At 43.0% G+C, this 17,193-nt stretch overlaps 1 protein-coding gene and 1 long non-coding RNA gene across 2 annotated transcripts in view; one reads left to right on the plus strand and one right to left on the minus strand.

Moving 5' to 3' along the window:
* Window positions 1-5,818: 5,818 nt before the first annotated feature.
* On the minus strand, window positions 5,819-14,556 carry LOC132536728 (uncharacterized). The gene is made up of 2 exons (XR_009548224.1): window positions 14,187-14,556; window positions 5,819-6,727 (listed from the first exon to the last, which is right to left on the minus strand). It is a non-coding gene; the product is annotated as an uncharacterized LOC132536728 (long non-coding RNA).
* GATA4 (GATA binding protein 4) overlaps window positions 11,560-17,193 on the plus strand; it is a 93,455-nt gene continuing 87,821 nt past the window's right edge. Inside the window, exon 1 of the mRNA XM_060184941.1 lies at window positions 11,560-11,662. The gene's annotated coding sequence lies outside the window, so the exon portion shown is untranslated. The remainder of the gene's footprint in view (window positions 11,663-17,193) is intronic.

Here is a 17,193-nt window from a genome sequence, read left to right on the forward strand (position 1 = left end):
CTCTTTATCAAAGGAAAAGGAGGGGGCTGGGAAAACAGCATCATGGTTACACAAAGGACTTCCATGCTTAAGGCTTTCATGTCACAGATTCAATCCCAGCACCACCATAACCCAGAGCTGAGGAGTGTCCGTCTGTCTCTTTCTATCTGTGTGCATCTCTCTCACTAAAACAAATAAATAAAATATTAAAGGGGGGTAATGGCCACCTAGAGTGTGGCAAACTCTGGTGGCAAAACAAAACAAACAAAACCAGAATGGTTCAAGCTTCTGCACTCTACACTTCCATATCTGGCTGACTCTCTTCCTGCAGCATGACTTCCCTGTCTTTCACAAGGGTCCTCCTTCTGTGAACATTTCCTCTGGAAACACCTTTATCCACCCTGCAACACACACATGTGCAAGTGCACCGAACTCAACAAACAGAATATAAAGAGGTTTCTATAAATGTACTGTTCCCGGGATCACTCCACATTGGCTAGCACATCCAAGCCCCTCCAGGTCACAAATAAGCAAGGGCTTATTTACAGCTTAAAGGCGACATGCAGAGTCACACACGCCAGATGGGCTGGCCTGCATATGTCCCTATATATGCTTGTACCTCGTGTGGGGAGGACCTCAGAGACAGCATTGTGATGTCTCCGCACATGGGACACAATGACTTCTCCCCACCGAACTTCTCACCACCACAGCAGCCCCGGCACTGCTGGCGCTGCCACATTTCCCAAGGCAGGACTTGTGGCTGCTGACTTCCTGCCTTCTCCTTTGGGGCCACTGTGCTCCAGGGCAGAGGTGAGGCCCCCAGGCCAGCGCGGGTCTGAGGTCTCCTCAAAAGTACAACGCTGAAGGGGGGTTGAGGGGGGCTGAAGGTGTAGCGTGGACCCCGCCTCAAACCAGAAGCTGCATGAGACTGGTTAAGAGTTCTTGTAGGGGGGAGCCGGGCGGTGGCGCAGCGGGTTAAGCGCACATGGTGCAAAGCGCAAGGACAGGTGGAAGGATCCCGGTTCGAGCCCTCGGCTCCCCACCTGCAGGGGAGTCGCTTCACAGGCGGTGAAGCAGGTCTGCAGGTGTCTGTCTTTCTCTCCCCCTCTGTCTTCCCCTCCTCTCTCCATTTCTCTCTGTCCTATCGAACAACAATAACATCAATAACAACAACAATAATAAGTACAACAACAAGGGCAGCAAAAGGGAAAATAAATAGCTATAAAAAATTTTTTAAAAAAGTTCTTGTAGGGACCGGGGCGGTGGCGCTGCACGTTAAGTGCACATGGCACAAGGCACACTGACTGGTGTAAGCATCCTGGTTGGAGCCCCCTGGGTCCCCACCTTCAAGGGGATCACTTCACAGGAGTTGAAGCAGGTCTGCAGGTGTCTATCTTTCTCCCTCTCTGTCTCCCTCTCCTCTCTCGATTTCTCTGTCCTGTCCAACAACAACAGCAGTGGCAACAACAACAGTAATAATAACAACAACAAGGGCAGCAAAATGGGGAAAAATGGCCTCTAGGAGCAGTAGATTCGTAGTGCAGGCACCAAGCCCCAGTGATAACTCCAGAGGAAATTTTTCCCCTTTTGTTGCCCTTGTTGTTTATTGTTGTTGTTATTGCTGTTGTTACTGTTGGATAGGACAGAGAAATCGAGAGAGATGGGAAAGATAGAGAAGGGGAAAGAAAGATAGATACCTACAGACCTGTATTCCCCTCCTCTGGCAATCCTATCCAATAACAGCAACAAACAACAATGGAAAAAAGATGGCCTCCAGGAGCAGTGGATTCGCTGTGAAGGCAATAACCCTGGAGGCAAAAAGAAAAGACAAAAAGAGTTTTTGTGGACACCCTCCTCCATCAGCAGGATTGATTAAAACAGTAGCACTAGGGGGACCAAGCGGTGGTGTACCTGGTTAAGTGCAAGGACCCAGGTTCAAGCTCCCAGTCCCCACCTGCAGGCAGAAAGCTTCATGGGTGGTGAAGTAGGGCTGCAAGTCTCTCTCTCTCTCTCTCTCTCTCTCTCTCTCTCCATATCTCCCGCCCCTCTCAATTTCTCTCTGTCCTCTGGTCTGGGAGGTGGAGCAGTAGATGAAGCATTGGATTATTAGACATGATTTCCTGAGTTCGATCCCTGGTAGCGCATGTACCAAAATGATGTCTGGTTCTTTCTCTCTCCTCTTATCCTTCTCATTAATAAATAAATAGAATATTTTTTAAAACTTTCCATCTCGGGGGTCGGGCGGTGGCACAGTGGGTTAAGCGCATGTGGCACAAAGCACAAGGACTGGCATAAGGATCCCGGTTCGAGCCCCCAGCTCCCCACCTGCAGGGGAGTCGCTTCACAGGCAGTGAAGCAGGTCTGCAGGTGTCTATCTTTCTCTCCCCCTCTTTGTCTTCCCCTCCTCTCTCCATTTCTTTCTGTCCTATCCAACAACAAACAACATCAATAATGTTAATAATAATAAGCACAACGAGGCTACAACAACAAAGGCAACAAAAGGGGGAAAAATGGCCTCCAGGAGCAGTGGATTCATGGTGCAGGCACCGAGCCCAGCAATAACCCTGGAGGAAAAAGAAAAAGATTCCGTCTCTATCCAATGATAAATACTTTTTAAAAAATAATAATAAAATAAAGTAAAATGGTAGCAGCAGTGATTGACTCCAGTCGTCCCTACTCCCCTCCTTAAGTGGAGGGGACGGGGGTAAAGCTAAAAATGGCAGCATGGGAGTTGGGCAGTAACGCAGCTGGTTAAGCCCACATCACGCAAAGCGCAAGGACCGGTATAAGGATCCCAGTTCGAGCCTGGGCTCCCCACTTGTAGGGGAGTCACTTCACAGGCGGTGAAGCAGGTCTGCAGGTGTTTATCTTTCCCTCCTCTCTCCATTTATCTCTGTCCTATCTAACAATGATGACATCAATAACAACAACAATAACTATAACAACAATGAAAAACAAGGGCAACAAAAGGGAAAATAAATAAATATTTTTTTAAAATGGCAGACGTTAATGGTGGATTTGTATAAGTGCCTCATGCTAACCAACTGTGCCACTGGAACTCCATGGGAGCGGTGGATTTGTTATGCAGGCACTAAGCCCTAGCGCTAACTCTGGTGACAATAAAATAAATAAATAAACTAAATAAACAATATTGACATTTCATAACTATTAGCCCCTGTTTTTGTTTTTGTTTTTTGTTTTGTTTTCATGAAAGAGTCCAAAGCACCACTCAGTTCTGGCATATGCCATACCAGGGATCAAACCTGGGACCTCAGGTTTGCAAAATGTATGCTCCACTGGCTGAACCATCTGCCTAGTTCTCCTTGGAGAGCTTGAAGGTTTGGGCCCTCACAATAGACCTATAAAGGAAGGGCTTGACTTTTTCAGCACTACAGTAAAGGAGCAACATAAATAAGAGTAATGAAGCACCAAAACTGTGTAATAATATATTAAAATAAGATAAGCCAACTGGAAAGGATAGGAAACATTCCTCTGGCCTGGAGTCCAGTTTTCCCCCTCAGCCAGGAGAAGTGATTGTTTCCTCATTGCTTCAAGTCACATCATGGAGAGGTAGAAAGCATCTGATGTTGTCAAGTGCATCATGGTGCAACTGTGATTAAATTAACTTTATTCTTCTTGTCACACCATATGCAAAACTTCCTTAAAATGGATGATAGATTAAAACATAAAATGTCTAATGTTCTCTTAGGAGAATATTAATGTTCTCTTAGGAGAAAACAAAATTTGCAAAATGTAAGCATTGGTGAAGTTTTCTTTAGATATGACACCAAAAGTAGAATCGATAAGAAAAACTGTGAGAGTCGGGTGGTAGCACAGTGGGTTAAGCGCAAGTGGCCCAAAGCGCTAGGACTGGTGTAAGGATCCCGGTTCCAGCCCCGGGTTCCCCACCTGCAGGGGAGTCACTTCACAGGTGGTGAAGCAGGTCTGTAGGTATCTATCTTTCTCTCCCCGTCTCTGTCTCCCCCCCCTCCATTTCTCTCTGTCCTATCCAACAACGACGACAACAATAATAACTACAACAATAAAACAAGGGCAATAAAAGACAATAAATAAATATTTAAAAAAGAGAAAAAGAAAAACCAACACATTTGACTTCTGCAAAATTTGAAACTTTTACCATGTGAAAGACAATCTTTTTTTTTTTTTTTGCCTCCAGGGTTATCGCTGGGGCTCGGTGCCAGCACTACAAATCAATCCACTGCTCCTAGAGGCTATTTGTTGCCCTTGTTGTGGTTGTTATTGTTATAGCTGTTGTTGTTGTTGGATAGGACAGAGAGAAATCGAGAGAGGAGGGGAAGACAGAGAGGGGGAAGGATTGACACCTGCAGACCTGCTTCACCGTTTGCTAAGAGACCCCCCTGTAGGTGGGGAGCCCGGGGTTCAAACTGGGATCCTTACACCTGTCCTTGCACTTCACGCTATGTGTGCTTAACAAGCTGCACTACTGTCCAGTGCACAGCTCCCTGTGAAAGAGCACAGCTCCCTGTGAAAGACAATCTTAAGAGGAAAACACAAGTTACAAATGGGGGATAATGTTTGCAAACCACAAAATCTGACAAAGACTCATATCTAGAATACATGAAGAACTTCAAAGTTCCAAGGTGAAGACAGCCCAGTTAGAAAATGGATAAATTGAGAGTCAGGTCGTAGTGCAACGTGTTAAGCGCATGTGGCAAAGCCCAAGGACCTGAGTAAAGATCCCGGTTCGAGCCCCCGGCTCCCCACCTGCAGGGGAGTCGCTTCACAGGCGGTGAAGCAGGTCTGCAGGTGTCTATCTTTCTCTCTGTCTTTCCCTTCTCTCTCCATTTATCTCTGTCCTATCTAACAGTGACAACATCAATAACAACAATAATAACTACAACAACAATGAAACAACAAGGACAACAAAAGGGAGAATAAATATAAAAAATGGATAAATGGCATAGAGAGAGATATTTCACTGAAAAATATAGAGATAAAATGTATAGATGACAAATAAGCATGTGATATTTATTATTTTTATTTTTATTGATTTATTTATTTTCCCTTTTATTTTCTGTAGTTTCTTACAAAACTAAGCTTGTAATTCAACCATCATACTCCTTTACATTTGACCCAGGGAAATGAAAACATGTACATACCCCCAAAAAATTGTCTGTCCATACACAATTATTTTTAGCTGTTTCATTTGTGAAAGCCAAGAACTGGAAACAAGAAAAAAGGGCTTCAGCAGCTGAATGATTAATGGTGCATCCACTTCATGGGATTTTACTCAGCAATGAAAGAGAGGAACTAATGATACATGGAACAACTTATACAGATCTCAAGGACAATATGCTGAATTTAAAAAAAAAACAGCCTCACAAGGTCATATACCATGTTATTCTAGTAATGTAACATTCTCAAAATTGTCAGGTGGAGATGGAGAAAATTGGATGTGGCAGGGGGAATGAATGAGTATAACTATACAGTGATAGCATGTGGGGGTGTCTTTGGGTTGATGAACTAGTTAGGTATCTGGGTTTCAGTGGTGCTTATATGAATCTGTATGATAAAATGATGTTGAACCACATATATACACTGATTCATGTCAATTTCCTGTTTTGGGTATTGTATCACAATTAGATAAGACATTCTCATTGGGGGAAATTAGGTGAATTATCCAAGGAATATATCTGCCTGTGTTGTCTTTACATCTTCTTATGAATATACTCCCCCCAACCCTCCACCAGAGGTCCATTAGAAGCAAGGATCTTTCCTATCAGTAAAGCTCATAAAAGGAAAAGCATTTGGGTTTTAATAGTAATCTTTACACCTACATTTTAATACTACTTCTTTCTTTTTTTTCAAGTTTTTATTTAATACTATTTATTTCTTTTAATGAACTCTGGATGAAGATTTGGGATGAGAAGGTGGGTAGCACCTTTTTTTTCTTACAAACGAATGTTATGTCAAAGAAAGTCTTGATCATTTTGAATTAAAATATGGAAACAATAAGGAGTTTCAGTTCACTCAGTATTACAATCTCCTTATTTGTACAGGTCAATTGGTCAGTAAATTAGGGGTTATTCTCTGTATGGCCCTGTGTTAGCAGTCTTTTTGTTGCAAGTGTTGAAAAACTCTGATTAACTTAATAATGCTATACATAGTTCAAAATATGTCCTCGGGGTCTTTGTTACATAATGGGCTCTTTTCTTCCTTCCTTCCTTTCTTTATTTCTCTTCTTTGCCATATTTTTTTTCTTTATTGGGGGAATTAATGGTTTACAGTCAACAGTAAAATACAGTAGTTTGTACATGTGTAACATTTCTTACTTTTCCACATAACAATTCAACCCCCTCTAGGTCTTCCTCTGCCATCATGTTCCAAGACCTGAAGCCTCTCCCCTACCCCCAGAGTCTTTTACCTTGGTGCAATAAACCAAACCCAATCCCAGTTCTTCTTTGTGTTTTCTTATTTTTCAACTTCATTATTATTATTATTATTAGTGATTAATAATGGTTGACAAGATTGTGGGATAAGAGGGGTATAATTCCATACAATTCCCACCACCAGAGAGCTATATTCCATCCCCTCCATTGGAAGGTTCCCTGTTCTTTATCCCTCTGGGAGTATGGTCCCAGGATCATCATGGAGTGCAAAAGGTGGTAGGTCTGGCTTCTGTAATTGCTTCTCTGCTGGACATGGGTGTTGATAACAGGATCTCTTCTAAGAAGGACATATATCCAGATGACACACATCTACCAACCTAAGAACATCGGAACAAAACAAAACAAAATATTATTATTAGTCCTACCTGGAAGGTCTCAGAAAAATTCTGATTTTTGTCTTCATATTGGTTAATGTGGGACATATGTCCCAAGTAGGCCATTAGAATAGCTTCCCCATAGAAAAGGGAAGTCTTCTCTGGGCAGATGACCCCACCAATGTGTCCTGGAGCCCCCACTTCCCCAGAGGCTCGCCCCACTAGGGAAAGAGAGAGACAGGCTGGGAGTATGGATTGACCTGTCAATGTCCATGTTCAGCGGGGAAACAATTACAGAAGCCAGACCTTCCACCTTCTGTACCTCATAATGACCCTGGGTCCATACTCCCAGAGGGATAAAGAATAGGAAAGCTGGGAGTCGGGCTTAAGTCAATAGCTTAAGTGCACATGGCGCCGCAAAAAGATCCCAGTTCAAGCCCTGAGCTCCCCATCTTCAGGGGAGTCACTTCACAGGTGGTAAAGCAGGTCTGCAGGTGTCTATCTTTCTCTCCCCCTCTCTGTCTCTCCATTTCTCTCTGTCCTATCCAAAAATGATGGCATCAGTAACAACAACAATAACTACAACAATAAAACAAGAAGGGCAATAAAAGGGAAAATAAATAAATAAATTTTTAAAAAGAACAGGAAAGCTGTCAGGGGTGAGGACAGGATACAGAGTTCTGGTGGTGGGAATTGTGTGGAGTTGTACCCCTCTTATCCTATGGTTTTTGTCAGTGTTTCCTTTTTATAAATAAAAAATAAAGAAAAGAAAAATGGAAATCTGTGGTCTGGGAGGTGGCTCAGTGGATAAAGCATTGGACTCTCAAACATGAGGTCCTGAGTTCGATCCCCAGCAGCACACGTACCAGAAAGATGTCTGGTTCTTTCTCTCTCTCTCTCTCCTATCTTTCTCATTAATAAATAAATAAAATAAAATAAAAGGGAAGTATGCCACTTAAAAATGAGAGAGACCAAGTACTAAGATCTCCAGAGAAGTCCTCTTCTCAAAAAAAATTTTCCAGAGATATCCTGCTAGTTCTAAAAGAAGAAAGCCAACCCCAGAAGCATAATTTCATATGTGAACATGAAAGAGGAGATTACAAACATGCACACTTTGAACTTCAACTTTATAAAGAGTTGTTGACCTGATGAGGATGTCAGTAAAGTTTTAATGGTGAAGAGACTAGAGGGACTGGAGTCAGACTGAGTGCATGTAAGGGTGGCTCACAGAAGTTGAGGGATAGAGGATAATGTCATGCCTTGGGAACACAGTTAATAAGAAGCTCCAATAAGATGGCAAGTTGAGGACTTAGTAAACTGTTGTAATAATAGTGTGCTGGAATTATAAGCCAAGAGAAACTGAGAAGAGCATGCCTAAAGAAGTCACATGTGGTCCAGGAGATGGTGTAGTGGATAAAGCAATGGACTCTCAAGCATGAGGTCCTGAGTTCAATCCCTGGTAGCACATGTACCAGAGTGATGTCTGGTTCTTTCTCTCTCCTCCTATCTTTCTCATTAATAAATAAATAAAATCTTAAAAAAAAAAAGTCACATAAATGGTCTTGGACATGTTGCATTGGACCCACTGACATGAGATCATGAGTTTGGTCTCTAGCATTACATGTGCTGGAGTGATGCTCTGGTTTTCTCTCTCGATAATCAATCAAACTTTAGGAGAGGGGGGAAAAAAAAAGATACACAAGTAGTTCAGAATTAGTTGGTATGAGAAGAATGTCAGAACTGAGGCCAGAGGACCTAAGTCCAAGATCTCTCTGGGAAATTAGGTAAAAGAAAGAGAGAAGTGGCCCAGGAGAAAGCACAGTCAATAAAGCATTGGGCTCTTTAATTATGAGGTCTCAAGTTTAGTCCCTGGCATCATGTGACAGAGTGACACTGTTTCTCCTTCCTTCTCCTCTTCCTCCTCCTCCTCTTCCTTCTTTGTTCTTTCACTCTGTCCATTGTTACTAAATAAATTTTTCAAAAGGCGAAGAGGAGGAGGCAATTCTAATTATAGTGCTAGTACAGCTAAGGGCCCAGTGAATGGCAGAAAGACCTTCAGCACTGCTTCACCACTCCTAAAGCTTCCCTCCTGCAAATGGAGGTTTGAGGCTTGAACCTAGACTGTAGCGCATAGAAATGTGTGTGCTCAACCAGGTGTGCCACTACCTAGCTATAGTAGACATCCATTAAAGTTAATCATATTGCATCCTGGTATTCTAGATTTAGATCATTCTGATGATTACATAGGCTTGTGAATATAATCAAAACTACTAAATGGTACATTTCTGAAGAGTGAGCTTCATGATATGTGAACTATTTCTCAACATACAAGAAAACTGAAACTTAACAACTAGACCATAGGGCAGAGATGCACAGTTAGGTCAAAACCTGGCATTGCCCTTGTGTCTTCACTACTGCCCATGCCACAGGAACTTCAAGTAATTTTAGAGTCAAGGAATCTTTTATGGACTCAGACCCAAATAAAGTGCCTACCCTCACTAGGAGCTAGTCATGTTAGGCTTCCTCCTGACCAAAGGGACACTCTTACCTGTGTAGTATCAATACAATTAAATGAACTGCCTGCCAAACATAGCACAACCATGATCCTGGCCAACAGGGAGGCATCTGTTGGTGGACTTCCTCTCCTGGGCACAAGTTGGCATAGGTTCTCAGAGCAGGTTATATCCATATTATAATGGTCACATGTAGACGATGGAGGTGAAGATGATGTCAGAGCTAAGATTCAGAGGTGTTCTTGTCATTGCACCTTAATGCCAGAAGTCAGCTCCTTAATCTTCCAATTCATTCCTTTGTTATTCTCAAGAGACTCTCATGTTTCACCTTCTCCCAGCTGTAAAGTTTTATAAGACTTCTGAGTGGGCAAGGCAGTTTGCCTCCAAGAGAATCCCAGTTGTGGTATGTGAATGTTTCTATTCCTAGCTCTTTGTTACCGAGTCAGGAAGATGAAACCCCTAAAATTATGAAAATTTTAGATAAAATTTCCATAAGGGATGGAAATCAGTATGGCACCTCCTCATAAATATAATAGAATGCTTCATGTTCCACTTCTGTGTGTACTATACCTAAAAGAATCAAAGGGTGAACTGCAACAGATACTTATCCACCCATGATCATAGCTGCACTAATTCATAATAGTCAAAAGGAAGAAACAACCCAAAATGTCCATGGATGAATGTATGGATAAACCAAATGTGTTCTATTCATGCATCATATATATATTACCCATGCTATGTAATTCAAACAATGGAATGTAACTCAGTCTAAAAAAAGGAAGGAAATTTTAACACATGCTTCAACATAGGTGAGCCTTGAGGACATTACATTAAGTGTTAATCCAGATACATTAGACCAAATACTATATGAGATAGAGATACCCAGAGTTGTCAGATTCAGAGTAGAAATAGAAGGGGACTACTTGGGACTGAGGGAAGGAAGATGGGGGATCATTGTAGTATACACATTGAAGTACAGGAAGACCCAGGTTCAAGCCCCCAGCCCTCACCTGCAGGGGTGAAGTTTCATCAGCAGTGAAACAGCACTACAAGTGTCACTCTCTCACCTTCTATCTCCCTTTGTCTCTATCCAAAGTAAATATATATATATATAATAAAACATTTTAAGAATAACAATACTATTTTGTTTAAGAAGATGAGAAAATTCTGGGATGATGATGGTTGCACAGTAATGTAAATGTACTTAATGTCACTAAACTGGATACTTAGAAGTGGCTGAAGAGGAGGACAGGCAAGATAGTTCATCTCCTTTGTTATATGTGTGACCAGGCCCAAGCCTAACCTCTACTATAATGGAGGAAGTTTCCATGCTGTGGTATCTACCTTTCCCCCTCTCCCTCTGTCTGTCTCTATCTGAAAAAATCATTTCAGAGCTGTGAATCCCCAGTGAACAAAAATAATGATAAAGAAGTAACTTAGGGGGCACTGGATAGCTCACCTGGTAGGGCATGGGCCTTGACATGAGTGGGGTCTGGGTTCAAACACCAACACCACAAATCAGTGGCAAGGCACCAAGGGAAGCTCCAGTAACAAAACTAAATTTTGTCATATATATATATATGTATATATATATGTTCTATATGTGAACATGGCTATATTCTAATTGAAAGGACAAGCCCCTGGAGAAGGAAGGTATGGCTATGCTTCTACATGAAAGCCTAAACTACTACACAGCCAGAAATTGAGAGGCGAGGTGGAGATAGAGAGGGAGAGAAACAGAGAGACACCTGCAGCCCTGCTTCACCACTTGCAAAGCTTTCCCCCTGACGGTGGGGGCCAAGGACATGAACCTGGGTCCTTGCGCATTGTAACAGGTGTGCTCACCACCTGGCCCCTCGGCTTACTCTTTAGGAATTTTGACGATCTAGCACTTTGAATTTTTCACTTTTCTATCTCTATATTAGGCAGAATCATGGTGCTATTGTTATTTCCACTTTCAGAGGATGATTGTAGGACCAGGCAAATATGAGGCAGGACTGGAGGGAGATTGAAATGGAGAAAACACATGCTGCATATCCCCATAAAGGGCCTCTATAGGGTGATTTCTAGCATTCACTGTGACTTTTCAGAAGTATCTTTGTAACCTCGTGGCACAGCCTTCTAAAAAAATGTTCAGTCAGGGCTTCATTCTCCAGCAGTTTCCTTCTACTTGCACATATTTAAAAAAAAAAAAAGGCTTCAGAATTAATGAACCTCTTCTCTTATCTATTTTTCCTGTTATCTAATTCCGAGGGGGGAGCTGGGAACTCTGAGGACGCTGGAAGACTCACAAAGCCTCCCTCTCAACTGCTCAGAACAGCTTGGAATCCCCGCTCTGAGCAACTGAGAACTGAGCTGTCCCTGAGAGTCAGCCTGAACCAGTCACTGGGACCTGGGGAGCTACAGGGACAGTTCCCACTGCTGGGTGAGTCCCCTGGCCCCCTGGTGATCCTTGGGGAAAGTAGAAAGGGAAATGTCCCAAGTTGGGGCCTGGCAGGAAGGACTCTGTTCCTCTAGGAACAGAAGGAAACAGAGGAGGAAAGCACTGACTTTGGAGAAGCTCTAAGGCTTTGAAAACAGAAAGAAAGGTTAAGCTTCTTCTAAACCAAGATGCAGGAGCAAGAATTCCATTTCCACTTTCTCTGTTTCATTTTCTTTCTGTTTCTTTTCCTCGCAGTTGGATAACATTTCAATTTCTCTCTCCTGATTCAGCTTTCTACTCCAAAGACATTTAAAAAAAAAAAAAAGGTATCTGACCAGGTGCTCCAGGATTCTTTTTTTTTTTTTTTTTTGCTCTTTGCTCCTCAAATGTACCCTGATTTCTTAGTTTACCCTGGGCTCTCTGCTACTAATGCCATAAGAGCAACCCCCCCCCAAGGTTAGAATCTCCTTTCTGACCTAAGCTTTCTTTCCTTAGAGTGCCTCTCTGCCTTTCAGGTGGCTTCATAAATTAGTGAATAGACCTCATGGCCTTTGGGTCATATCAGAAATATATAGTTATATATAATTTCTTATCCACAGGATAACAGTCAGCCAGGCTTGGTGCAGGGCTTCATCTCCACCTCCAACCCCCATTTTTTCCTGGAGCCAGACATATGATGAGAAAAGGTGGAGGTACATCTTGCAGGTAACTTTTTTCTTTGAGAGTTCACTGCCTGCTTGAATGTGCTTGGTTGTAAAAGGCAATTATTACATCTCTATTTCCTATGTATCAAGGGTTTGGACAAATAAGCCTTGAATCTGATTTATAGTAGAAGAAAAGGCTGATTCTAAAAGAAAAAGAAAGTCAGGTACATACAGATGAGCAGTTTTGCAAGATAACAGAACACCAGTAGAAAATGGGAAGTTTAGAGGGATTCCTGGCTCAACCACAAAGGCTCTGAGAGCCTGAACTCTCTAGTACTCTGTGCCCAAAGGTTGAAACAAGGCAAAGGCAAATTTTAGCTGTCTAGTCTTAGAAGATTAGCCAATAATTTAACAAGATTTAGTTCCCTGTCTCTATGTCTTCATACAAATATTACAAATATCCATTCTGCAAAGCAGAGAGTAGAAAATCTTTCCTTCCTGTGTTCTTCCCTCTCTCACAGCTCAGTAGCCAAATCCAAAATTGGATTCAAAACTACCTCCTCTACGGTACTTATCTCTCCCCATGGACTCTGACTCCATCAGGCTTCCTTAATTTCTACAAAGCTAATATTCTCATTCTTGTTCAAGTTCTTCTTCAAGAATTAAGAAAAAATCAAAATGGTGGCACGGGGGGGGGTGGGAGGGGAGGGAGGGATCTGGGGAATGCTTTAATGTGTAAGACTGCTAGGTTTACTATCATAAAATTGGTTTAATTTTTTTAAGTGGTACTCACAGTAAGCATTTTGTTTCTACTAGTCTTATTTGGATAAACTATCCTAAACTAAAAGGATATTTGAAAGCCCCATTCGGTTAGAGTTCATTGTGTAGTCCATAAACATATTTACAAATGTCCTCTTTTAAGCAATTTGTGTCTGAAAATTTTGCATTGCTGGGTATAGTTAGCAGAGAGGAAGAAATATGACAGTTCTGTGGTTGGTTGACATTGAGGTAGGTTAATAAGTTGAGCCTTATCCCTGTTCTTTTTCTCGAGCCCAATAAACACTTTTTTTTTTAAATGACTTTCTCATGCCTCGATATATTTGCTAGCTGATTTCTAGGAGAGAAAAATCACAGTTTGCCTGTGTAGGTTCCGAGACGTCTCGGTCAGGGGACAGTGCAGAGAAGGGGGGTGGGGATGCCGCAGCACAGCCCACAGATATCAAGTGATCAATCTCCAGTTGTCTAAACACAGCACCAAGTGGAGATTCGAGGCAATTATCCGAATAATTGGGGGGGGGGGTGGAGGGAGGCTCTTTCACCTGAATTATCCAGATAATTTAGGGGCGACACAGGAGAATGCCCGTGGCCATGAAGGCTCCGCCTCGTCGCTCTCTGCGGTCACGAGAATCCAGGCGTCGCGGCTCCCGGAGGTGACCGGAGCGCTGGAGCTGGGGAGGACCCAGAGGTTTCCCGCAGTGGTCAAAAGGGGCTCCCGCCTCGCCTGGCGGGTGGGAGGGGTGTGCACCACGGGACGCGTCCCCCCCCCCCCCCCCCCCCCCCGCCAATCTGATAATCCTTCAGTTGATCTAAGGTCAATAAACCCTGCGGCGTCAAGCTCCGGCGGAGGGGCGGAGGGTCGGAGGGAGGAGAAGGGAGCCCGGCCCGCCTGGTCTGGGCTGCGGGTCTGGGCTCCACTCCGTGCAGGGCGCGGGAGCCCCAAAGCGCAGGCAGGGAGGGTCCCCACTACGAGCCCACCAGAAATGACAGCAACATTACAAGTGTCCTATGGAGGCCCCAGTGAGCCTGCAAGGAATTTGGTTGGCAACGGGGAAATTACATTTTTTTAAAAGGAGTAGGGCTGGAGGGATGTTAAGATAGCTCACCTGAATAATGCTTCTGCTTGCCATGTGCAGGAGACACACAGATTCAAGCAGGTGACCCACTGTAATGAAGGAAGTTTCCCCTCTGCAGAGGCGTTCCTTTTCCCTCTTTGTGTCAGTTTCTGTTTTTCTATCTGAAAAAGTCTAAGGGGAGCAGTGAAACAAACCCTGACAAACAAGGAAAAAAGAAGAGGCATAACATGAAACAGGGTATGGAGACTTCCAAATATGGGGACACTCAATAAACCTCAGAAACCCCCTCAAAAAACAGAAATGTCCCAAAGCAGAAAAACTAGAAAGTGGTGGTAATCTTGAATAGTGGTTTATCTGAATCCATTTAGTATGACACGTAAGGATGTACAGACTCCTTTTACATGTCTCTCCCGTTCATTTCATGACTAGAATAAAGAAAGACTAGGAAACTGACTGCCCAAAAATTACGCCCTGAGCTCTCTGGGGCACCATCACTGGCTAAAGGACTTCTCATCAGATATGTTCTAGATGAGAAACAAGCAGCCTGGGAAAACGCAGTCAGGAAAGTCGGGAAAGATGCCTGCTGTTCCACAGGCTACACTAAAGTCAATTAACCTCTCTCTCAACTCTTGTTTGTGTGAAGCACCAGTGTCAGGTAGGAGTTGGGAGGTGGCAGTGAAGAGGGCTCCTGTAGCCCAGGACAGACAACTTTGTAAATGCCAGACTCCTTGGTTCTTTAACATTTTCCTCCACCGTTAGCCCAGGAGACCACCAGAAGACCTCTCATCTTCACTGTTTCTGGGGAGGCTGAGAGGTTGGAACATATTGTAATTGTGACACCATGTGGACCAGGAGGTCATTTGGACTAGAATCTCATCTGCAGCCTCAGGAACCTGGTGGAACCTAGTACCATGGGTGCTTGGCTGGTGGGTGGTAAGGTCAGATCACAGTCAGTTGTGTGACTTCAGGTCTGGGTCAGAACACATCCTAGGTCACCCTTTGGCAAGCGGGACAGCTTGAACCTAGGGCCACTCCTGTTTGGAGCAAACTCCTGGAAGACTGGCAGCACCACCAACCCCTGCAGCAGGAGGCAGGAGCAAAGCAGGCTTCTCCTGGTTTTTTGTTTGTGTTTTTTTCCAGCGTTTGTCAATTATGTGAGGTCCCCAAAGTCACAATAGGGGTCAGTTTTCACCACCCACCACCCCAGGTTAGCTAGTTCTACTTCTCAATACTCTGTCTGGTGCTGATAGATCCTTCCCCCAAGTCACCAGAACCAACTCAGGTCTTCTAGTCACTGGATCAGTCCTTTCTCAGGCTGGTGGGTTGTGGGACAACACAGACATCCTGGTGGGCACCAAGATTGGAGCAAGGATCAGGAAGCTTCTGTGTTTAGGGTTTGAGGCAGCTGAATCCCCAAGTAGAGTTTTGCTGTGGTCCTAGAAAAATCATTATCATTTCATTACTTCCCTCTTGCTGTTCCTGCAACCCCCAACACTGTGATCTGAGAAAACTCTTGGAAAAGCTCCTGATCCACCCTTCAAAATCACATGTCTCCATGTAGCTCCATTTCCCGATTTCAGTTCCCCACCAATATCCAGGTTCTTAGTGCTAGTCTGGGTCAGAACGGGTCGATGCCTGGAATGTGTGTGGCTTTTTCTTTCGATACTGAGATGGGTTGTTTCTTCCGCATCTACCCCGCTTTCCTTTCTTAGGGATCAGCTTTATTCGTTAATTGTCTTCTTTCCTTGTGTTCAGCCATTTCCCCCCACTGCTTCTCTCATTTTCCTCAATTTGAGAATTAGAACTATTGAGAGTTAGAACTATTGCTTTTTCTTAGTCAAAATTCATTCCCTTGCCTTTTGATTTTTTTTTTTTTGTTTAAATCAACATGCCTTTTTGTTTTGTTCCATTCTTGATCACTTACAGAATTGGCTGGTTTTAGCAACTGTGGGACTCTCCGAGACAGTGCTCTGCCTTTAAATTTTTTCCTCTGTATATATCTCAGTCTCCTCTCAACCCAACCCGAGACTCTTGCCCCTCACAGTAAGTTAATTTTTGCTAGGTTTAATGTGCTGTTTCTATGAACAAACTACATGATAAAAGTGTCTTTTTAGGGAGTTTTTCAGAAACGTTCATAGTGGATATTTAATTTCTGGGTATTAAACTGCAGCATGCTCATTTTCGTTGTCATTAAGGATTTTCTTTTAAATATCCATCTCTAAATAAATAGTGCACGATAAGAACATTTTCCCAACGCCTAGGTGGATGTCTAACTAAATTGATTCATTCAAAAACATCATTCAGATTTTTTTTAAGTTGTGGAAACAGAATTCTAAAACTGGGCCAGATGATGTGACTTTCCAGTAAGCCAAGATTTAACAGGAAATTGATTTGATATAAATAGATAACTTCTCGTTGTTCAGCAGCTAAGAGTGTGTTTGCTTTTTGTTAGATCACAGTAATTCTGTCATACTAGTGATAGAACTGTTAGTTTTCCTTGTATATAAATAATGAATTTGAGCATTTATTATTTGTTTTATATAGAAGTTGTTAAGCACACATGAAATTTTTATTGTGTGTAGTAGTGGCGGGAGATACTTTCTGCTTTCAGAAAATGGCTGGAGATAAAAATAGCTCATCCTAAAAAAAATGTTAAAGAGACTTTCTTCAAGAATCAAAACCTTTTAAAAATTCATTAACAAATAGAAACTTGACATTGGGGGGATTCAGAATGGAGGTCATAAAGTGAAGTAGATGTCCTCTGCAAAGATTGAAGAACAACGAATTTAGGAAAGTTTCTAGCCTACGGATAGGATGTGCTAGTCCCTGTTTGTGCTACAGCCACTCTCTGGCATTAGGTGGAAGGAGTTCTTTCAGTGTTCCCAGACTTTTCAGGGTAGAGGAGGCAGTTTAGCAGAGAGTAGATAGCCACCAAGTCCCATTCCTATGGGGTTAATTTAAATGTGATGGGTGTAGGGGAGGACTTGGGGTTTAAGGGTAGTAACTGGAAGAAATTAGAGCTAGACACTGCCTCAGT

This window comes from Erinaceus europaeus, chromosome 2, assembly GCF_950295315.1.
Source record: "Erinaceus europaeus chromosome 2, mEriEur2.1, whole genome shotgun sequence".
NCBI lineage: Eukaryota > Metazoa > Chordata > Mammalia > Eulipotyphla > Erinaceidae > Erinaceus > Erinaceus europaeus.